This window comes from Vulpes lagopus, chromosome 4 (assembly GCF_018345385.1).
Source record: "Vulpes lagopus strain Blue_001 chromosome 4, ASM1834538v1, whole genome shotgun sequence".
NCBI lineage: Eukaryota > Metazoa > Chordata > Mammalia > Carnivora > Canidae > Vulpes > Vulpes lagopus.
In genome coordinates this window covers 66832088-66842946 of record NC_054827.1, presented here as the reverse complement: position 1 = coordinate 66842946, position 10859 = coordinate 66832088, and the positions used below count along the sequence as shown (strand labels likewise).

General features: G+C 31.3%; 1 non-coding gene across 1 annotated transcript; it reads left to right on the top strand.

Annotated features, from left to right (window-relative positions):
• Nucleotides 1-9306: 9306 nt before the first annotated feature.
• TRNAK-CUU lies at nt 9307-9379 on the top strand. The gene has a single exon. It is a non-coding gene; the product is annotated as a tRNA-Lys (tRNA).
• The last annotated feature ends 1480 nt before the right edge of the window (nt 9380-10859 follow it).

The window sequence follows — 10859 nt, the reverse complement described above, 5'->3', positions numbered from 1 at the left end:
GAATAATGAAAAAGAGAGCTCCAATGATCTGTGAAGAAGGAGATAGCGCATGTGAAATGGTATCCTTCACAGAGTAGCACTTTTTTCTTACTTTCCCACAGCACTCTTACCATTTGCAGTTAAGTCTCATCATTCATGGGTTGTTATTACTGAAGTCCTCACAGAAGAAATATTATTCCATCTCTGGCTGCTCTCTGAAGCACTTATACTTCATTATTTCCCCGCGGATTTTGTGTCCTTCAGTTTTTTTTCACACTCCTTTTTTCTTCAGTAGTATCTGTGATGAAGGACTGATGCCAAGTAATCAACTTCACTTCTTTTGAAAAAAAAGAAAAGAAAATCCCAGTCTAACTGATGGTTTATTTTATAGACAAAAGCATCCCTCCATATTCTCTGCAAAACCTTAGAAGCATTTCAGCACAATGTGGTACAATATGCCAATTGATGAAATGCCAAAGCTCCATAATGGAAAACTAAGAAAAAGATCAAAATTCTTTTCACCTAAGAAATTGCTATTAGTTCAAGTAGCACTTAACTAGTGAAATGAATATGCCCTGGAGTAGAAATTTCATCTTTGGCAGCTGTAATACCTAAGACCCACTGGCTGTCCTTTGTTCCTGCTTATTCAGAGAGTCTCATTTTATAGGGAGGATGATTTAATTTGGATGTAATTCCTCTTTTTTTTTTGTAATCATAAAATGAGGTGTTGGGTGATCATAGCGTACTCCCACTTACAAATTCCTCATTATTTAGTGTAAAGTCAGTTTAGCTCACAGAAACACTTTTTTGTGTTCTGATACCCAGTTTTGTTCAACCGGAGTGTATTTTTATGACATAAAACAGAGAGGAAGTGAATGTTGGGCATGGGGTTGAGGAGGCAAAACAGATGAGGTTGGCAGATGGTTAATGATCCTTGTAGTTATATCCTCAGGAATAAGATGTTTAAAAAAATGCAAGAAAAAAAATAAATGAGGCAAGATAATCTGAGTTGAGGAAGGCATTGTAGCACTTAATATACAACTGTGGAAAGATTTCTGATAACACTTTTTATAGGAAAAGTTGAATAAAATATATACATCTTCCATCTATGTCCACTTGAATAAACATAATGAGTTCTGAAAGACAAGAGAATAGACTGGAATCCCATTTAATTTGTAGCTAGATTTTGTGACTCTGAATTAGTAACATCCTTTCAAAGTGCCTACCAGTAAGTAGGAGTGGTTCTTTTGTTTAGTAGCCATCTAGTGGGTGGACTATTTGTGAGGTTGCCAAATTTAGCAAATAAAAAGGAAGAAAACGGAGTTAAATTGGAATTCAGATGAAAAATAATTTTAAGTACTGTGTATTCCATGCAATGTAGTAAAATAATCATTGTTTATCAAGAATTCTAATTTAACTGGACATTCTATATTTTATCTAGAAATTCCTTACTAGGATATTAAAAATCTCTTTAATAGGCATAGATTTTTTCCTGTTATAGAAGCATATGTTAACATAAGATGAGCAAAGAATACCAGTCATACTGAGCATAGAGGGTGTTCTCCTCCGAATACAAGAGGTCTTTAGACAAAAATATTCTCAATTATCCCTTGGTCTTCTTGAGCCTCAGTATCTTAAGCTAAAAGACTAATACAAGACTGGCCACTGTTGGATACATGTGTACCCTGAGATACACATAATCCACTTTGAGCCTCTACCCTGAAAGATGTCTGGTATGGAAACCAAGAGACATATTAAAGGACATTTATTGTGTCCTTGTTCACAAGGGTAAAAAAATTGGAAATAGCTGGTTTGTCCATCATACAAATATATTGTCTCTTCTTTGATTTTGAGCACAGGGTAATGTGATGAAGGTGTGGGCTCTGGATCTGAACAACTTGTATTCAAATTCCAGCTCTACCATTTACTACCTAAGTAGCATTCTATAAATTACTTAACTCTGTGACCCATTTGGATCATCTGTAAAATGACGATATTTTAAAAATATAAATAATATATGTAAAGTAAAATGAATTACAACATAAATATAATATAAAAATAATAAAAGTCTTTGCCATAAGACCATTGTGAAGGTACCCCAAATTAATATATATGTATATTTCACACAGTGATTGCCACCAAGATCACCTAGAAAACCTGGAAATATTCAGTAAATATTAGCTTCTATTAAAATGAAGTATTATACAAAAGTAAAATAAATGAACAGAAAAGTATAGACAAGTATGTAGCATTTATGTGAAACAGACAAAGCGATGCTATGAATTAGCTGATGCTTATGTATATAGTGAATACGTGAAACCATATGTAAAATGATAAATACAAAATTATGATGGTAGCTGTCTCTGAGAATTGAACAAGGGGCCAGTCTAGTGAATAAAATATTTATTTATAAAGTTGTAATTATTTTTTTTAGAAAATATGAGGTTACAAATCACAATATGTTGATGTTTGCTGATTTTTGGTTTATAGATATTTGTTAATTTTTTGAAAATATTTTATTTATTTGGGAGGGAAAGAGCACAGTAATGGGGGGGGGGCAGAGGGGGAGGGAAGAGCATACTCCCACCAAGCAGGAACTGCGATTCAGGGCTCCATGCAGGGCTGGATCCCAGACCCAGGATCATGATCTGAGATGAAGGCAGATGCTTAACTGACTGAGCCACCCAGACTCCCCTATGGATATTTGTTATTATGTCCTAAGTAGTTTGCTATTGTTCAAATGAATTTAAAAGTAGACAGCGTATAGGTACAAAGACCTTGGGGTCTAATGGAAGTTCTTTGTTGAAGTCTTAATTTTTATACGATATCTGCTGAATTAATGTGCAGATGTGATAATGAAGAATTTTATCAAGTAATTATTTGAAGGTCTAAAATATGCCAGGTCCATTTTAAACATGACTATGATATGAAGTGGATTTTGCTGTTCCAACTTCAGTGATAGTTTTATGTGTATATATTTTATATATATATATATACACGTAAAATATATATACATTTTTTTTCAGTTCTACCCAAACTATTAGCAGGTTTTTCACATGACCTATCAGTCATTCAAAGGTAAGGAGCACAATTTAAAACAAAGAGGGAGTAAGTAATTCAGTTTAGCATAGAGTTTGGGGTCTGGATCTTTCTGGCATATGGTATTTGAGTTTAAGAGCAATACCAAAAAAAATAAAAAAATAAAAAATAAAAAAAAAGAGCAATACCACATGAAGGCCTATTTTAAAACAGGAAAAAAAAAACACACTAAACTATATTGTGTAGTTATGTTTACCAAATGTTAATTTTGTTTTAGTCTTTAGGGTTTGTTTCTGAAATAAGTGCTTCTGATATTGCAGAAAAATATCCTGGTTAATTAAGACTGTCAAGTATGTGACATAACTTATATGTGTACTGCATATGTCCATAAAACATGAAGAATGAGGCTTATTGATGGGGTCTAGATGCAGAACTTTTAAAATGTTTAGAAATGTTTGATTTCAATTTTCATTTTAGACAACGTTTTCATTTGTTATCACATAAAGCAGATAACCATAATATTTAATGTTAGAACAGAATTAATTTACTATATTTCATAAGCAGATTCTAAATGCACAGTCTTCAGATAGAATAGGATAGGAGATGATAATAAAATGCATCCAAATTTGTAGTATTTGAGATGAAAAATCTTGCCCATTTAATCATTTGAGAATGAGGATAAGAAAAATAAATGTCCATTCCCTTGCTTACTTTTGAAGATAAGAGCAAATTTAATAATATAATAAGTAATAGGTAATGTTTTCTCACATTCATGTTTTTTTGAGTGCTTTTCAAAAAGCTTAAAAATAGCTAATTTTTTGGAATAAGATAGATTCTAAGAAGAATTAAAAAGTAAATAATAATATAGCACATTCTCCTAATATTTTAAAAAGGGTCATATTCCCTTTTCAAATAAAATTATTGAAGATACTTTTGAGATGTTTCTTCTTCTAGGCTTAATTTTTAGTGAAAAAAAAGTGACAGGACTTCCTTTATAACATCCTGCTTAAAAATATTTCCAAGGGATTTGAAGTTTATAGAAATGCATGATTTACTTGTTTTTAATCTATATTAAAACCTGTATTTATATGTGACTAGTGTAAATGTGTAGTTAAATATTACAGTGAATGTGAGCCCAATAACATTGCATGTGTAAAAAGTAATTACTATACTCCACTTTGTAAAAACTTAAACATTAGTTTAAATAATTTTCTTTAAAAATCAATGAGTGATTTACTTTAATTTACTTAATCTTCAACTATCACATGATGTGTATCTGGTTTGATGCAAGATTTTCATTCACGTATACAATTTTTAAGTTTTTACAAAGTGAAAAAAATATACAAACTTATACATTATTTTACCTGAAAGAATAGAATTAAGTTTACTCTGATAACTTCTTCACAACTTACAAAACTCAATATCAAATTATTAAATCGATTGGATAAGATAATAAAATATTAGCACTTGTGTATTCTTGACATGAAGGAAATGAGCATTTATTGTTCATCAATTTATTTCATTTCTTATGATATGTCAAGAAAAATAATTTCTTATAATTTGCTTGAAGTAGAAGAGAACTCAAATAGCTGGATTTTGAATCCTCTTTTTTCTTTACTTTATCCCAGTGCACTTCAAAATTTTGATTTGAAAAGTGAGGTGGTATCAATACATAAGGAAAGTAAACAAAGAAGGAAGAGTAAATTCCTAATTTGAATAAACTATTTTAGAATACCATTAAAATATAGTTGGCAATTTAATTTTGTGAGAAATCAGTTAGCTTTCTACATTTTTATCTTTTGTAATGTTTATTATTGTCAAATATAGCACAGATAAGTATATTTTTATATTTGTATTGTGTCTACTGTTTGTCTGCCTTCATATCCATGAATGACTTTTAACATACTAAAAAAAAATAATAGAATATTGAAGTAGATGTTCATTTGTATGGATAGTGCATTTAGTCTAGTGTTACATGAAAAATATGTTCACATACGATATGTGAATAAAAATATACAATGACAATTTCTATACTAGAACATGAAGTATATAAGCAAAATTGCATAAAGGAAAATAAATGTAAAAATCATGAATGAAAATGAAAAAACTTTAATAAAGGGGAAAAATAAAATCTAGTACAGGACCATAAAATTTCACATAACCTTGTTCATCTTTACAAATTTTCTACAAAATTGAAATAGTACATTCTGAAGATAAGCATTATATTTTTCTAATTCTTTATTATTTGTTCCCAGCACCTATGACAGGACTTGACACGTAGTAAATACTCAATAAATGTTTGTTAATAAGCAAAGGAAATAGAAATCAGAGTTCTTCTAGTCTTGATAGGGGTAAATACTTACACAGACATAGATATAAAAGGTTTTAAGTTTAGACAGGGAATACACAGGAGAATAATTTTTAAATTCTCCATATACTTACCGGTAGATTAGTTTTTTATAAAATTTTGAGCAATTTTAATTATTTTCTTGGTGTGAAACTATGTTTTAGATTTGTTAACTGTTTTGCATAAAAACTTCCTAAGTGCAGGGTAAAAGAAGAATCTTCTTTTTTTTTTTTTAACTTGTCAGTCTATTTTGAATGTGTGAAACTGTACAATGTATGCCACAATTAAGAAGGTTCTTTAATTGATGCTTGGTGATGAAGCTTTATCATTTAGTTTAATGAAATTATAGTGTGGGCTAGTAAGTAATCTATTTAATTGCAATTCTAAATTAATCCCATTAATGAAATATATCTGTGCATATTGTCCCTGTGCTTAGGCCGTGAGTGTCCATTATCATTCTTTTACCAGCTTTGTGAATTATTGAGTTTTGCTAATTAAATTTCTTATTATGTGGTGTACATTAGTAAGCATGGAGGAAAATGTGTCTTCTTTTTTCATAGAGATGATTTATTGATTATTTGTTTAGTGTCTATTGAGCAAATATATAAGCACCACAAAATTTTGTTTGCTTTCAGAAACATTCAATACAACCAAAATATAACCAAGAAAATGAATTTCAATCAAAGAACTTAATTCATATTGTGATAATATCTAACTGACCTCTAATTTACAGTCTGTTCTTTTTAATGGAATACAAATTTATTACCATAAGATCAGTGTCCACATTAACAACTACACTCATCATTGTGGTAATAACCCAGAAGTGTGATTTGCAAGGAAAAGTGGAGTGTCAGTGAAAAAAATTCCAGATAATGACTCTTCATAGTGATCAAGAGTGTAATTTATTATCTTTATATTAATTTCAGGAATTCCAAATGCAGAAATTTTAACATTTAAACATAAACTTCTCTTCATTTTTATTTTTTACAATTCTCTAAAACCTGTACAGCCAGATGACAAACTCAGGGGATTTTCATTTCATCTTAAAACAACCGTCTTAGAATTTTTATTCCTGATTTTCTCACAAGGGTGTAGGAGAAATCAGCACAAAATGAGAATGAGCTGATATATAACAGGTTTTCTTATCAATTGTCTCTGTACTCACGGGTGATACATACCCACCATTCTCTAATAATTATAATTTAGGAATAAATTCCTCTTTGTAAGCCTATTCGAACTAATGTCCCGATGGTTCTATCTCACAGGTCATGCAGAAATAAAATAAAACAAAAACTTCTAAATGACGAAATTCAAGTAAATATCGCCATTCAATAATAAAGTGATAGGAAGTGCACACCTTTTACATGAAGGGGGAACTTTCAGAAAGGATCATTTAGTTCAGTTGTACTGAGGGTGATTTCTAGTTTGCCAGATAGCTGTTGATTTTGAATGTCCCTTTTATTTCTGTGTTACATCCATTTCTGTTAAATGAACAATATTTTCACCTGTGCTAATATATCAAAGTTATTGATTCCTTCAAAGTAAGTTGCATAAATGTTTCACTTCAAAGCATTTTAATACATACATAATCTTTCTTCGTCTCCACGCCATGAATAACTAGTGATCTTTATGCTGCTGCTTGTTCCAATATTGCTTTCACTTTACAATTAGGTACAATCCCACCGAGGGCTACTGTGAGTGTATACGGCCCAATCTTTGGCAAGTATACACACAAAGTTAGGGCTACCTTCCTGTCACCCAAGGTACAGAGAAATGCATTAAAACTAACAAAGCGATAAAAGGGACCTGAAATTGAAGCAGTTTAGGAAATGACAGTTTAATGAAAGCAGTGTAAAAATGCTATCTCACTGATGGAAAACATCTGTCCTCCACCAATCTTGAATGATAGAAGGTTGTGTGGCTCTTGAGGAATGTGTTGCCAGCCTATGGTTATGTCAATGGCAGGTCAGGCATGGCCTGTCTCCTTTAATATCATAGTTACGACTGTCCAAGTGTATACCATTCCAACTGATACTTTGGCTTCAGCATTGCAATAGGTTGCTTTAAAGTTATTTTCACTGTTTGTTGGCTTCTTTCCATGGAGTGTGGGAATAACGCTACTGAAATATAAGGAGAAAGAAAATAAATATATACTAGAGCTGTTGGTAAAGAAAAAAGTTTATAAATATTATAATTCTAGTTATTGTAATAATCAAAAAGCAAACTACCCTGCTCTTTACTTATGGATTTACTAAATCATGGTTGTAATCACCAGTTGATTCAATCAACCAGTTGGTTGCTGATTCCTTTTGTTTTTATTTTAGCAGGCGAATGTTTATAACAAGAGTGTATTAAAGATTATCATTGTGTGATGAAAGGGTTAATGTGTTTCTACATGGTATGTAAATTACCACGACAGACTTTCACAAGAGAGAGGAGAAAAAAATTTATATTCCAAATTGGCAATAAGGAAGTGGATTAGTCTCATGCCCCAAATTTGGAAGAAAATGGAAGCTAATACTTTCAGTTAAAGATCATTATATTTTCCTTGTCTCTTATTCATTAAGGAGTAATTTTTGAAATCAGATTTTGCAGATGAAAAGCCTATAATGAGAAATAAAAAATTTCCTTTGAGATAAGAAAGAAATTGAATCGCTTCTCACCTGCAAAAGTAGTTAATCTAGGTGCTATTCAGACATGCTAAATGTTTAGTTATATGTGAGTTTAAAATAAATGTGAAATTTTCGTTCTTCAATAAGTTCATCTCTCCATTTATTCCATTGATGGGAATGTTTTCCCTATTTTTCCACCTAGGATGAATTTATCATGTCTATCAAGGCACCTTTGATCATTTATTCAGTCTTGTCTTTCACATCTAGAATCGCATTCCAATAGTGCCCATGAGTTGGAGAGTAGGATGAGGGCGGACAGGAAATACAAGTATGACTTTCCTTTTTTAACAGGATAAAAACTGATATCATAATTTTCATGCTTTTAGGTTATTAGTCTCTTTTCTGTGATCCACAATAGCGTTATCATAGGAAAAGCTTCCCTGTACAAATTCAAGCACACTTACCTGGTACCTAACCAATAATTTGGTTACTGAAAGATTATGCCACATTTTTTTCTGGTGCCCTTAGGAAACCTCATAAAAACCTTATTTCAGAGGGGAATTCGCTTGAGTTTTCTAGGTTATATACAATAGTGATGTATGTGTTGAAATCATTTAATGAAATAGCAATTATTTAGCGACTTCCCAACATTTTTATACTATGTAGCAAAAATATTTTTGTGTAAGTCACTATACTTACTATAAGTGTACGTATCCAAGTGTGAAAGTAGGTCAGATTTCATACCAACACATTTAAGTTCACATCTGTAATCCTATCCATCAATATATTTTCTAAAACAAATCTAGCTTAATACTGAGGTTCAAATTACCCTTCATTTTTAGAAAAGAAAACTCTATGGAGGATTTAAATGTAAAAATCTTTAATATTCTTTTTCTGACACATACTACTAAAAGTAATTTTTTATCTAGCACTCTTGCATTTCCAATTATAGTTGAATTTTCATGATGTATCAAGAAGAAAAACTTAACTTGGTACTAAATATCTTTAATAACACTCTTTAATATCTGAGCTTTAGGTCAGAGCAGTTTATAGTATTTGTCAACTCAAGTAAAATGGTTTTTCTGAAAGCATGCCAATCAAAAATAGAATTTATTCAGTTGATAAATAAGCTATTAGTTTTACAGAGCTATATGTAAAAATAGATGGAGGTAAGAAAAATCTAATAACTGGTTAATAAATGATATTCTGTGGCTGCCATTTCAGTGTGATAATGTTAAACATAAAAAATGATAGTTAAATATATTCTAAAATTCTATTATTTCATCTCTGTTTCAGTTATACTAAGGTATCCATTAGAGTTATAGGGGTGCCCGGCTGGCTCAGTTGGTAGAGCATGAGACTCTTGATCTTGGAGTCGTGAGTTCAAGCCCCATGTTGGGCATAGAGCTTACTTTAAAATTTTTTGAAAAATAATTATTCTTATATGTTTCATTTTTCTTACATTTCTGAGTAAAATGTTTGTTCTCTCCTCTGCTGGTATAATAATGTGACAGTCAGCCACTTGATTCTTACCATTTAGCATTCCGTTTTTACATAATTAAGCATTTGTAATTTCAAACTCCGTATGTCGCCTTTCATTCTAAGGAACCCATGATCTAGATTTAGACTTTTTGCTAATATGTTAGTCTTTTCTGTGACAGTCTCTCTTTAAGCCTTCTTTCCATGAGCTAGAAAATAGAGAAGTATTTTTTTTTTTTTTTACAAACCTCCTTTCTTCACAAGGAGCATAAGTGTAGTTTTTCCAATTTACCTGGGCTGGAATTCTGGATCTCTTCATGATGTTTGTGCAAACGTAAAATTCAGTTTCAGTTATTTACCTCTATTTCATCCACTCCATCCCCTTCCATTATTTGCAGGGTTGAGACACAGTCTTAGAGAGGTCTGCATACTGCAAATAACCTTATGGCATTATGATTTCACTACCATCAATAAAAAAAACTCAAATGCATGACAGATGCAAATTTAATTTCCACTGAATCACTAATATAAGTGAAAAGAAGTATCACTTTCCAATTCCTATTTTGTTTCGTAACCCTAAAAATTTGGGTAATGTGTGAAGTTTTAGCCTTATGTCTAACAAAGTCATAATAATAACCTACTTCTTAGGATTATTATGATGTTAACTTTCGCAGTCCTCTCTGAGACTCCTGATTAAGTAGGCAATTTTCATGTGCATTATTATGCTTTTTTCCAGGGGCCAGAAGCCCTATGGGGCATCCTCTGCTTAATCTAAGGAGATTAAGATAGTGAATATCATATTTCATATTGCCAATCTAGATTCACTTAGACCCATTAATTATTTACAGCAAACACACACAGAGAAAACACTCCATGTGAGATTCTAAAGCAGAAGCTCTCAGCAGCTTGAGTTGTCTTGCAAAATATTCCCCCAAGCAGAGACTAGAGAGCAGATACAAGAAAGGGAAAGTGTATCAGGCCTCTGGGAGGCAGTAATAATAATTGCAAGGACATTTTAATTTGTTTAAATTAGCATCTAAATCTTTCATAATAATGTTTCAAGCCTGGTTTTTAAAATAACTTCCAAGTGATATTTCACAGTAAATAATAATACCCCTAACACAACTGGCCATTGGACGAAAAGTGGAATAGAAATTAAATTTAAAAAGTATAGACTAGAATAATTTCCACTGCAGTTGAACCTTAAACTAAAGTAGTTTGTTACTAAAAGAGTGTTTTTAATGTCTGTACTCACTATTGGGGAACAATAAGTATAGTTTCAATTTATAGGACTTTATTTCACTGTGTATAGATTCTTAAAAAACAAAGATAGGATGACATGCAGTTTCGGATATCGTATTTTTTCTTTTGATAAATTATTTAAACATACTCTGTCATGAAAA